The 14,297-nt window shown below is 31.4% G+C and overlaps 1 protein-coding gene across 1 annotated transcript in view; it reads right to left on the bottom strand.

Moving 5' to 3' along the window:
- The window catches only part of LOC118181206 (LIM domain-binding protein 2-like), a 190,862-nt gene extending 178,414 nt beyond the window's left edge, over positions 1-12,448 (bottom strand). Inside the window, exon 1 of the mRNA XM_085814052.1 lies at positions 12,236-12,448. The gene's annotated coding sequence lies outside the window, so the exon portion shown is untranslated. The remainder of the gene's footprint in view (positions 1-12,235) is intronic.
- Positions 12,449-14,297: the final 1,849 nt, after the last annotated feature.

Genomic DNA, 14,297 nt, shown 5'->3' with positions numbered 1-14,297 from the left:
TCTCTTTATTCAGTAACGATAGCTCTAAAAGGCCAAAATGCTTCTACAAAACTCACCTTCTATTTTTTACCGGCATGTGATACGGAGGAAGCTCTTCTATCTTACAGCATCCAAAAATAAGTGATAGATGTAGGAATATCAGTCTAGCTGAGCCCTATTGAAGACATTAGAGGTTTAAAACGTCTCCAGTTTATTTCTTCTAATAAGCTAGTTTTTCTCAAGACACTCTTCGCTAACATTCGAAACATTACGAGCAAAAGATTTACCAGATGTCACGCTCATTCCTATAGACCTGGCAAAAAATGGTAACGACTGATAAGTCCTCGATACAGATTCAAAAAGCGATCACAAATACATTTCTTGCACAAATAGTCGTAGCACAGGTAAATATTATAAATTCAGATTTAAGATCAATACAGAGGCCATTCCAAACTTCACAAACAAGCGGAACACAGTCTCACAGGTAGCTGCCAATCGTAGTTCAACCTCCCTTGATGAAGCCACAGAAGCTCTAATAGAAAACATAACAGCAGGCTGCTAGGCCTGCTGTTATGCGTTATTTAGTTTCGTTATTTAGCCAGCGTTATTTAGTTTCTTTTCATCTGGCACGTGAAATTTGTGGTTTTTTATGTTAATGGGGGGGGGGCTTAGTCTTTTTGGCTTTGGTACGGATCATTCGTTTCTCATTCATACTTATTTTATCTGTATTTCGTCCCAAAATATTCAGAAAATGTTTTTAATTTAAATAAAACTTTACGCCCTTTCTATTTTTAGTTATAGCAAAGTATATTTACATTAAATTTAAACCACAGTGAATAATTTATAAAATCACAATACTAGCTTGGGTAGCAAGTATTGTGATTTTACTTGCTACCCAAGCTAGTATTGTGATTTTCCAGACACTTTTCTCTGACTTCAAAAGAGGTCAGAGAAAAGTGTCTGGAAAAGAAAGACCTTTTTACTGGGCAGGTGCATGTATTGTTCAGTAATAAAATAACTCTGTAGTTTCAAAACCCCTTATCTATATCCGGGTAAAAATAAACATTCCTATTTGAGAAGCAAGCAAATGCCATTGTGAAGAGCAGTGGTTTCAAGTCACGACCACAAAGCCTCTAGAGCACTGTGTGACTAGAGCATTGTGACCTCTAGAGCTAGGGCGCGACCACTGCGCCACTAGAGCATTGTGTCACAATGCTCTAGTGGCGCAGTAGTCGCGCCCTGAAACCACATAGCAAATGCCATACATATAGAGGGTTTTTTTTTTATATATGCAGTTTAATTATTGCTATTTTTTATTGTTTATGATAGAAATAATGATGTACGATGAATAACTTTTGAAATTTAAAGTTGTTTATATTAATAAAAGGAAGTTATTTTGTCTCATTGAAAACGAATTTTAAAAGGCATCCGATTTGAAGTACTAAGACCTAAAATATGTATCATTCTGTAGTCATCCTGTGTTATTTAGAGGTAAAAGATCAGTAATCAATTGGTTTAGTAATCAATCAATCAAAAATTTCGGAAAGAAGAGAAGAAAAAAATTCGAAAATTGGTGGTTGCAGGGCGCGACCCCCGCGCGTCAAAGGGTTAATTTACTATTCTTGCAACAACTGGCGATTGACTTGTGAGCACGAGAAATGCGTTTTATGTTTAAGTCATGATTTAATAAGGATGTTTGTTAAACCTTCTTAAGATTTAATTTATTATTCAATTTCAGACACAACGATAATTCGCTCTACGTCTATCTTATTTTCTATGTTAAATATTAGGCTTAAACATATCAGAACAAAATTTTCCTTAACGGGAGGGAACAAAAAAGTAAAATCGTCATACGAGAAACTGTGACTTATTGCCAATTATATGTACCTTTAATATATACTTTATATTGTAATAATATAATTTTAACAAGCAATAGTTAAGAATGGCAGTATATCTCACTAATATTTTGATATTTCTTAATTGCTCATAAAACATTGTCAATAAAATGTTTGTCATCTGAATAATGACTTCATTATTATTTATTATATCAGTCTTATCTGCGTTCTTTAAATTCTTTAAGGAAAAAAAAATCTACACAATTAGTACACAATTTTTGAGCATGGTAATCTAATACAGACTTCAATCACGCGCAGTCAATTACTCAGGAATGTGCACACTATGTTGATGACGATAAATTTAACAGATTTTTTTTCCTATATGGAACTATAAAAAAAAAAAAAAAAAAAAAAAAAATCTGAAAGGTTTCAGACTTTAAATTGCGTTTTAAGGGGCGTTTTTTTTTAGCATTTTGTGTGTTACCTTTATTTATTAAGTATCATGTTCTTTGCACTTAAACCATAAAATTCAGTTCAACAGCAATATCGCAAAATACACGTGTTGGAGATAAAAATGTACAACTTTGCCATTGCTCGCTTTGAAATCCAAGTTTGTTAATCAAAAATTCGTTAAATTTTACAAAATAAGAAATCGATAATAAAACAAATTCCAAATTTCAAATTTGGGCTTCCAGATGCCCATATTCGCAGGAGGATTACGTTATTCAAAATTGGATGGCTCTAGGCCATCCAATTTTGCATTAACGGCATTAAAAAAACATTGAAAAAAAAAAAACATTGCATTAAATGCATTAAAAAAGAAATCAAATATCCGATTAGCATGAAAACGTAAATCTTATAACTCCCTATGAAAACTGCATTGTCATCTAAATGTATTTTAATATTCTCTAACTATTACAAATTTTATTACGAATAATAACGACAATATTTGCTGGAGATAAATATTCTGTGTTTACAAACATTATTGTGAATATTTATGTTTGTAATTTCCTTCACAAACTCTTTTTTTTTCCATTTAATTAATGTCTGAATAAATACTTACAGAATTTAACTTGAAATGTCAATAATATATTCCTTAATTGTGTACGTAAACGTAAAAGTAAATAAATGATTATATATATAATATAATATATATATTTCTACGGAATCTCATTTACTATGATTCCCTGAAGATGGTTTCAGTCAAATATTCACGCTTTAGATGCTTACGTTTATTATTTCAAAAGAATACATTCTACGATTGGCTGGAATGGCAAATAACACTTCTTCATTCAAAATGGCTTGCGTCCTCTGTGTCATAAAATTCCTGAATACAGTGGAAAAAAAAAAAAAAAAAAAAAAAAAAAAAAATTGGTCTTCACCATTGCACTTTCTCTTCCTTCCTCAAAGGAATTGCTGACGTTTTTGCCTCGCACTATGAGAAACAATTCATTGCAAAGAGCATGAATCTGCATGGCAAGAATGCCAAGGCCTTCGGTCACCTGTTTACTTAAAAATCCGAAACACCTGAAACTCCATTTGAGATCACAACAATTTCTCTCCCTTCCTGCTTCATTAACCAAGAAAGAGATATAAAGGATTCAAATCACATCTTTTCTAGTTCCAAACAAAGTGGTTTCTATTAGCTCTTTGAGTGTGTGTAAGTCATTTTTGACCTAAAGATAAGGACCCACAAAGAGCGTTTTACGATAAGACTGTCTACAATAGAGATGAACTGATGCAATGCTTTGGGGGAAACTGCACCTTAGGGTATTTTATGCTTTAAGAGAGGCATCTGATCTCAGCCGTTTGGGAGACCATTGGTCGTTTGAACTCAAGGCCGTGTTGGGAATTTTCGTAGTGAAAGAGTTAAGAAACGCTGGTATAGGGTGTTATGAAGTCCTCTTGTTTTATAAGCGTTTACGTACTATTCTTTGTAAAGAAAACTGATCTTAAAAAGCGGGTGATTTTTGCTCTTGAGGCAAGAACTACACTGTAGGCTGAACAAATGACTTCCATGGGGTATGCGAAGTGATGCAAGAAAAGACATCAGTAGTTGCGAATAAAAAAATAGCTTGAGGTATCTGATCAGAATTAGTATCAGAGAATGTTCTTATCTCACGAAATGACCTGTGCCAAATCTCCGAATATCGAGAAATTACAGTAGAAATATGATTACCCGAACTTCGTATCTTTAAGTTTCAAAGTCGAAAAGTAACTGAGACCAAAAAATCATAGGAAATGAAACTAATGCGCAATGATAATATCTCAAGCCCATAAAAAATAATGAGGCTTTTATATTTATCAACACCTATCGAGGGGTTAGGGCAGAACTGGACGCGATTCCAACTGAAAAAGAATTCGCGAGGTGGTCACATATAAAACACGTCTATTTTTTATGTGACGGCATTATTTTATATGACATTTTTTCAGGATTTAATTTATAAAATTAGAGGTGTAGCAGCCCTATGGAGGGTAATCAAGAAAGGTTAGCAAAATAAATAATGATGCAATAAATGCGATTAATTAAAATAAAATAAAATGTAAAAGGTAGATAAATAAAAATTAAATCAATGATAAATAAGTAAAAAATTAATTAAATTACAATATTTCACAAAAGTAAATTATAATGATAAAATAAATTAAAGGTGAGATTGATAAACGAAAGTTAATATTTTGAGTAGCATTTTCTAGGGTAGAAAAATGTACCTATTATGGCTTTCATTCCATTCAAAACTTTCTTAACTGATACACATAGCCATAAATATTCTAAAGGGATTTCATTTTTTCTAAAGGGATCACATTTCGATATGCGTTGTTCTCCTCGACTGTTTTGTATTTTTGCATCAACACTCATAATCATCAACACGCATAATTTGTACTGTTGTAAAACAAAGTACTGAAACTGATCTTATTTAGAGCTCCTGCTAGAATTGCAAGGTTGCCTGAAATTCTAAGTACCAAAGCTGGAATCAGTTAAATTTAAGCCCTGCATATGTACGGATTTCCTTTTACATGAATTTCTCTCCCTCCCCCAGTGATGTGGCTGCATGTTAAAGAAATTCATATCGAGAAAAAATAGTTCCTTATTTTGTATTCCTAAAAAATATAAATTAAGCCCTAGGTTTTCTAAAGAAAAATATTATGTATTATAAAGAAGTGGAAGGCATCAATTATTTTATTGCCATAAGTGGTCCTTGATATTGCTTAAAGCAAATATATTTTGCATTACCTGTTCCAATTAAAATAAACTTTTGCTTATCTGAAGTGGGGAAGGTCTCAGTAGCTCAGACAATAAATTCACACATTCCAAGCAGTAAATTAATAACATTAGCCTAAGCATTAAAAATATGAATATTTTTTAAAGAGATAATCATGCAGGATGTGACAGAAATAACTCCTGGATTTCGGATATAAATAGCAAAGGAATCAGGGATATTATTGCAGAATGTGCTTAGGGCATCAAGAAAAAGGGATATCACAAAAATGTCTTTAGGAACACAAGAAAAAGGACAACATAAAAATTTCTTCTTGTCGGTTTTACCATTGTATGGTGCGACTAAACCAAGATCGAGAGAGAAGGTGTGGTGTGGTGTATTTAATTATGGCAAAGCACACTAGGGCTATCTGCCTAAGGGGAGGGATGCCTTCGTGGATGACTTTCTAAGGGAAACTGGCTCGTATATACGTTACACATGGGGAAAACCAAGAAAACGCCCATGCAGCCAACCCGTTCGCGTGATTCGAACCTCGAGGCGAACTACCAGTGTTCAGCGACTTTACCGCTCGGCCGCTGGTGGGCCCGAGACAGAAGGAATGGAGAATACGTGTGTGTGGGGGGGGGTAAGAGCACCAAAACCTTTTAAATGCCTCTAAAAGTCTTAATCCGCCCTTTATATTATATAAAATTTTATTTCACATTGGAAAAAATAAGGTTAACAATTTTGTTTCACGTTTCTTAATACTGAACTAATTATTAATTTGTTAATAATAACAGTATGTATCAATGTGTTGCAGGGTTACAACGAACAATATATATATACCATATTTGTGGAAATTAACAATTTGCAATAATTCACTATTTTGTCAGGCGTAATTTACATTGTTTTGAAAATGATAGCTTTCAAATGCCGACTTTCACAGTATTCTGAAATTTAGCTCTGAAATTTGTGCATTAGCCACCTAGTCATGTTTGATGGTATTGCTGCGATTCCTATCGGATAACATCTTTCAATTCATTCGCTGGCTTGAGCTTTCCTCAGTGAAATGTGCATTCAGCGCTACCCCCCACAGAAAGCAGTCGCAAAGTACATAATCCGGGGAGTAGGCTGACTATGGAATGACAACACGAAGGGAGATCAAATGCAATGAAAATATGTCACACAGCACATTTATCGATACGCTTGCTATGTAAGCTGACACACCATCTCATTGGAAATAAAATGATGTTCTTTTCAAGTATGGATTAAAATTTGAAAGTATATCATTCCTGTCTTATTTACGTATAAAATCTCGAAATTATTTCTTTTGCGCCCAGTATAATTTGGAAATTACTGCAATCTTAACCGCTTTTTTTTTTTTTTCCCATTGAATTTATCTTTTAGTGAAAGTTTCTGAAAGGTGGATCATCATAAATGATGATCCACCTTTTCACCTCTCTTTATCTTTCTTATTCCTCATTAAAAATGTTCTGCTAAATTTTCTTATAATGAATATTAAGGCATTCCTTGTGATAAGGTTACCGATTATCTTCAGACAAAGAGAACGCTTTGTTTATTATTTCCATTATTCACTAATTATTTGAAAGTTTATTTATTCACGAGCTTCACAATCAACTTATGAGTTATTATTCTTTAATTAAAAGAACCCTTTATTTATAACGCTTTTAAAAAAGAAAATGATTAATGATAAAATGTTTAAATTCAGGGAAACAAAAGGAAAGAAAAGCTATTTTGACATGTTAATCACATGAGAATTTATTTCTAGCGTTATATTTCTACTAATTAAATGAAAAACTTGCAATCTGAAAATTTAAAGTAACAATCTCACACCTCAAAAGGAGTTTACTATTAAAAATTTAAAAAAAAATTAAAACTTTTTTTCTGAAATTTTTAATGTTTTATGTTTTATCTGAAGAAGAGAAATAAGCTAATCCATATTTAATTTCACATGTTTAAGAACATATTTTGTTTTCGCGGGGGGGGGCGTTGGAAAATAAAATGCTTTAAAATATTTTTCTTCATTTCAGTTTTTTCGGAGCACAATTAAAAGTAACTATCAGATTAAAGGAATTATGCAATGAACTCTAGTATTCACTACAATTCATTGCGTAACATATATTGAATTTAAATCTAGAATTGTTAGACAAGAACGATTGATTAAATTAATGTGATAAAGGAGGTAAAAGTTATTTGAAAATTCTAATATACATATATCATTAAATTAAAATCAAAATAAAGCAAAGTGGAATATCATAGTCAGTTCGGCTAAGCAGAAGAAAGTACTGGCATAAAATATGTTTGGGCAGATCTGCAAAAAGTACAGACAATTACAGTATCAATTAACACCAGCGAAAAAACTTCAAAAATCGAAATCCGGTATAAATTCAAAACCGTAATCCAAAAACAAAACGAGATGAATTCCAAAATATCAGATTAACCCAAACAGTGTAAAAACGAAACTCAGAAAAAAAAATCACCTCAAACATGAAAACTGAAAAAAAAAAAAAAAAAAAAAAAAAAAGATTTAAAATATTTAAAAAGAATAAATAAAATGGATTTACATTTCTCGGAACATCTTTATCAGAGGTTAGATGTATGGATAAATACAAAAGAAATATGATGTACAATTTATAAAAATTAAATAAATTTTATCAGAAAAAAAAAATTAAACCGTGCATCTAGCAGCCCAACCCCAAACGCGCTGTAAACAAAAAGTGCTTTTCTGAAATTTAATTAAACAGCAAATCAACAAACGACACCGAAGTCAATTATAGGAAAATAATGCTGCACTAAGAATAACTAAAATTTAACAATTTTGAAATGTGCTTGCAAAAAAAAAAAAAAAAAAAAAAAAATCAATTGGAGCAATACAACTAAATATTTTTCTGACAACAGAACAATGTAAATAGTAATCCTCAAAACGAAATCTTGCATTGAGAATATTAGATACATAATTGGAATTTTAAAATATTTAATTTAATTTTAAAGGAACATACTAATAGGCCAAAAATTAAAAACAAAAAACCTTTTAAACAGTCCTGCGCTATAGCTGCAGGATTAAAGTAAATTAAAACATCTAAAGTTAAAACTAAATCGGAATCAAAGCAAGGCAATTCCTCAAAAATATTAATAATTGCAACCGTGGATAAAAGGTTCAGCAATTTGCAACCCCACACACAAAGTTTAACAGGATCACACGTTAAAATACTTCTGCTATTTGAACTTGATCGCATACTTTTTCGAAGAAGTGCTTCTGCAGAGTAGCCTTGAATTCAACTTTCTTTTGCAAGGACCACAGTTTGGAAAAAGATGGTCGTCTTAAGAATTCAGTAAGTTTACGTTTTGTTCAATTTTTGTTTCAAACAAGCTGTCAGTTTTTAGCCGTTTAAGGCTCAGATTAGATTTTATATTATTTACAGAAATCTGTCCTGAAAAGTTTTTCGATTTCTTGGTATTAAAATTTTGGAATCGCATAATCGGAGACCACCTTTTTTTTTTTTTTTTTTTTTTTTTTGAGTAGTCAATTTGGCACAATGGGATGTTTCATTCTTTTTTCCAAGTGTTTGAAAGGCATGTAGGAAAAATTCTGGATACATTTGAGATTCGAATTTTCGATTCTAAATGAACTTTTATGTCTTAAATGAAAATTTAATTTAATCTTTTTTCGGTTTTCGATTTCAAATAAACCAGAAGAACGAAACATGTTTTCGAAATATATTAATCGAATTTTATAAAACTTTAAATCATTTTCCCCGGATGAATTTTGAATTGCAGTCTCAGTAAAAGGACATTAATTTTTATATTTTGATATTTTTGCATATTGTTTCCTTTTTGTTGTTACATTGCAACATTTTTATTTTTCGAGTTTGTTCTACAGATGAATTTTATATTTTAATTTTGATATGTTTAGATATAGTGTTATATATATGTATATGATGTTTTTGGAAAAGTCGTGATTTTCGAAAGGAATGCCAAAAACTTTGACTAAAAGTGGCATAAAATGTAGTTTTCTTTTAAATGGAATTTTAGTCTTATTTTGACAATAAATACCTCCCAAAGATCCCCTCCCAAAAGATCGAAATATTCAATTAAAAGGTTAAAATTTTTTTCTTAAGAGTGGAAAAATTACATCAAAAAAGTAAAAACGCATTACTCATATGGGGGGATCATCTATAATAAATACAGTTCTGATCCTATAACGTTGATCTATTACGTTGCAAAATAACGTTATAATTATGACAAGGGTTTGCATCTAGACATAACAGACCAGGTTTTCTCAATCAGGGAGGAATTTCATAATTTCAATTAACTTCAGCATTTTATTTATCTGTAAGTATTTAGTTTTAGTGTATTAATAATAATAATAATAAAAAACTTTATTCAAATTTTGGTAATATAAACATTTCCTATACTATTTTCTTGTTAAATTTATAAAGCAATGTAAAAAATTTATATAAATTTACGTGTATTTTTCGAGTTTTGGAAAGGTGGGGGAAGGGATGACGGCCTAGCAATGATTAATGGTTTGCATGGTGCACAAAAGTTTGAGAGCCACTGTAATAGATGGTATCTGAAAAATCGTCTCATATAATTCTTCAATGAAATGTTCTTAGAATTTGTGTTTTTTTAACATTTCATTACAGTGGACTCTTCATAATACTTTCATAACCGTTTTGTTAATTTGCAATTAGAAAAAGCGAAATCTATTAGAAAAGTTTCTGAAAAGGTTCCTTAAAGAATTTCTGACATGATAAAATATTATTCAAGGAAAGAGAGGTTTCATATGTGGAAAAAGGGTGGGAGACATCAATGATGACTGTGAAATACAACTCAGTATTGTGTAAAATAATTAAAATATTCAGAGGCTAGTTGTTTCTAAACATAAAGCAGAATATTCTTAATCCCGCAGAATATTCATTAATCAGTAGGTTACTTAAAATAGAAATCAGATGTGCTACGATAATGACTGATAATATTTAATGCCTTCGCGAAAGACTTTCTCGGGAAATCTAGGTCGTACTCACGTTATACATGGAGGAAAAAAATATGAACAGGCGGTCCACGAAAATGAACAGGCGGTCAAAAGTCCTTTCGCAGGAATTTGAATGCGAATCGACCTACCAGCATTCAACGGCTTTACCCTCTCGCTGCTAGTGGGCTAAAATTGATAGAAAAAAAAGGCTGAGATATTATCTTCCATCAAGTTTTAGCATTCAGAAGAGTCAAATATAAATTTCGAAAACTGAAGTTAGTTGCAGCGGTAGGAAATGTTGAAGAAGGACTTATATGCGGAATGTCGCTATTTAAACCATACCGTTACGTTATTGATGTTATAGGCAAGGTTGAAATCTCGGCAAATGGGCTGACAGCATGTATGTTTTTATAATTCTCCTTAAGTGTAATGTGATTATGAACTAACTTCTTAGGACAAGGGTCTTCAACTAGGGGGAGAGGAGGAATTTCATAGTTTCCAGGGGAAGGGAATGCGGTCAGCTTGGGGGTATAAATAATATTTTTACTTCTACTATGTCCTAGGAATAGCTGCAAACTAATTTTTCTTTTAAATTTTAAAAGAATTTCGCAATTGGCTTACGAAATAGTTACTGATAAGACCTACATGACTGTGTTAATAGATGAAACCATATATTTAAAAGTCTACTTACATAATTTAGACAACTGTAAAAGATAAGAAACTGAAGAAATTTCATTGAAACAAAACTTCATAAATTAAAATGTTTCTGTTCTATCGAAATCTAAGTTTTAGATACAATTCTCTTCCCCCCTCCTATTAGTACAATGAAATTTTACATTCAGAATCCAAGCGATAAAATTTTGACAGAGCAATGAATTTCAAATTGACGCAATTTACGTTAAAAAATATTATCCAGAATTTTAATATAAGGCAAATTTTAGCAAAGTCTAATTTGGTTTCTGCAAAATTTTGTTTTACATTCTGGCAATTGCAAGTCTTTTACATCTCATCAAGATTAAAATAATCAAAATATTTCCCATTTTTTATATCCCAAAAGGGTTGTTAGTCACGAATCACGATTGTTCGTTTAATTTTAATGCGTTGTTTCACTTTTCATTCGAGTCTGTTGTCATTCTTAAATACGTAAGATGCTATTATTGTTTGACATTTAATCTGTTATTAATTAACAAACTGAGCTACTTAAAAGCAACAGATGCTGTTCTTAAACACCTTTTTTATTTACTTTTTAATTTGACTGATTTAAATAAGAATTCATATGCTTCATGATATGTCTTAATAAAAGCATTAAAAATTTTTAGACACTTTTTAAATATACATATTACATATTTTTCACTTTTTAAATATATAAAATATATATGACGTTCTTATGTTAGTCTAAATGCATATTCATCTACCGTCCTATAAAATATTTCACTATTCCACCTGTGCCAAGTCTATTGATAATTTCTCGTGATAAACCATATTAAATTTAGAAGAGCCCTTTCGTTCGATTGTTAAGTTCTGAACTCTTTCAGGTTCTTATATATTTATTTATTTTGAATTAAGTTTTTTCTTTTTATTTTAAGTATTTCCAACTGAGAATGGTTATTTATTATTTGTTTTTACGTTTAACTAATAACTCATTTATTTCAAATATGATTTGAGCGGAGCTAATTTTTAAAATAAATTCTATGAATGAAAAACTAATATATTGCTCTTTATTATAAGCAGCCATTGTTTCGTAATTATTTTTATATTCATTAATAATAATTATTTTTATACTTATTAATAATTATTATTTTTTAATTTCTTGACATGAGATATTACAGAAACTCGTCGTGGATTAAAAATTAGTAGTTCACTGCTACTTTTTTCCTTTAGTATGCTAAATTATTTAGTATGCTAAATTATTTATTTTTTATTTTTAGAAATCAGTGATTTCTTTCACTCCGTCTGCATGAATGTAAACGGCATTTTACAAAATTAATTCATTCATTTGTTAAAATGATACTGGCAATAAATTATAAAAAAAATCGAGATGGAATTTCATAAAGGGGTAGAAAAAAGTTATGGTTACAAATGATATATTTTAAAATTGACTAAATTTCTAACTTTTTTCACAAATAATTAATAATGAGAAAATAATTATCACAGACGTATCAAGGCAAAAAATTAATAATACATAAAAAAAAACAAAAATGTAAACAAATACTGATATTAGTACTCACAGTCATATTTTTCTAATTCTCAAAAATATTTTCAGTTCTTCTAATTGGCTCTCTCGGAAAATTGTATTAAAAATTAAAGCAGAAATATTTTTTTTTAATTCAACATGTAAATTAACGAACGTAACACACACAGTTGCACGAGAACTGTTCAGTAGCCGAACTAAAGCGTCTTTTGGCCAGTCACACGCCAAAGGAGAGTTTGAAATGAACCCCCATTGTCCGACCGCTGTGCATTGTGGGTCGATGACGTCATCCGAGTTGCTCACCGTGAACATCCCTTCCCAGCTCCCCCTTAAAACTCCTCCCTTTTTGTGTGGGAAAAGTAATCGTTTTGATGCTTTTTGTGATGACGCTCACACTACTCAATGAACTCTCAGTTCTTAATTTATCGCTATTTGGCGACATTTAGCGAAAAATCACGAAATGTACTGAGGTAGGAATTCGCATCGTTATAGTAGCTTATTTTCTCCGAGATGGTTTTGCGTAATGTGTTTTATTGCTGGGAATTTAGCAGTGAACTATTTCCCTGTCGTGTCATTTATGATCTATTGCCAACAATTACTGTAGTATAAAGGCATTTCGTTAAACAGATAGCGTCTGTCAAACTAATTAACTGTTTATCAGATGAATTCAGTTACAGTTATGATTGTTATTTTATTTATCTACTTCTATTGTTCATTCATCCAATTAGAGGAAAAACATAGCAATTGCAAAAGAAAAAGATTCGACATAATTTTTTATCACGCGTTCTCATTTCGGAATATCCATGTCCAGTTTATGTATCACATCTAATTCTTTGCTAATTTTAAAAATCAGTTTTAATTGATTTAACTTATCAAGCTTTAATTGAAATAAAAGTATCATTAAATATAGTTTAGAAACTAATTGTTTCAAAGAGTGTTTGTTGAATTTTTTGAATTAGAAAGACTGGCTAGTAAACTTCTAAGGTTAATCCTAAGTTTTTAACAGCTAATTTTGAGTTAAAGCCACTTTCCTATCCTTCTTAATTTCAGCTTGCAATTCTGCCACAACGTGTTTTCAGAATCACGGTTAAATGCAAATGAAGGAAGAGAAAGTATTTAAAGTTGAAGTTCTACTGACTTCGTTAGAGAGCCAGATTCGCCTTTTGGTTATATTCTTTCTAAAGCTATTTCTAAGCTCGCCGTACTTTAGGCCCTTGATAGCTTCGCCGTTTAGTTAGCGTAAGGGGCCAACTCCTGTAAAATTGTAATAGCTTCGGCTATATCTCTTTAGCTAAGTTTTATTTCGTAGCATTTTTGAGTTTAAGCTCAAGTAGGTACCTTTTCTGTACGTCCTGAGGGAGGACCGACTGTAAACTTTATTTAGGGAATAAAGGGTAATTAACCCTTCGTGAGTTTACGCTTCTATCTTTATGAACTAAGCGATTATTCGCTTACCCGTTCTCAAGGTTCCACACATTTAACTGTAAATTATAGGTTAGAACCTTACAAACTTTAAATAAAATTTCTAGATATCATACTTTTATATACTGGCGAAATTTCCTAAGATAAACGAACTACTCTAGTTCACTCGGAAATAATCGAAAGCATTCAGCATTTACTTCCCGATCAGCATTGAATTCTGAAGTATGATAAAACTCATGAGAGCTATCTGCCTAAGTAAAGGTATATCTTCATGGAAGATTTTCTTAGGAAAACCAGCGCTCATTCACATTACACATGGGAAAACTCACAAAATTTGCCATCCAGCCAAAAAACTCGAGGGATTTAAACGCAGATCAAACTGCCAATATTCAGCGATACTAGCGCTTTGCCGCTTGTGAGCCTCTCTCTCATCAATGTGGTTGAACGTAATGCAGCAAAATTCTTGCTGAAAAGGAAAACTATTGACATCTCTGTGATTAATTGAATAGCTATCAATAGTTAACTGATTTTAAACTGCTGAATTTTATTATGCGATGTATACATTCGGATAACAATCTGAAGCGAATGAAATGGACATTCACCTTAAATTCTCATTCTACTGGTTCTGAGAACGAAATCCTTGCACAAGCTCAAGGGAATTATTCTTCTAGGGATAG

Source organism: Stegodyphus dumicola, chromosome 3 (genome assembly GCF_044657685.1).
Source record: "Stegodyphus dumicola isolate Sdum_Otavi_A_Nest chromosome 3, ASM4465768v1".
Taxonomy (NCBI): domain Eukaryota; kingdom Metazoa; phylum Arthropoda; class Arachnida; order Araneae; family Eresidae; genus Stegodyphus; species Stegodyphus dumicola.
Note: the sequence above shows the minus strand (reverse complement) of the source record. Positions and strands in the feature narration are given on the sequence as shown.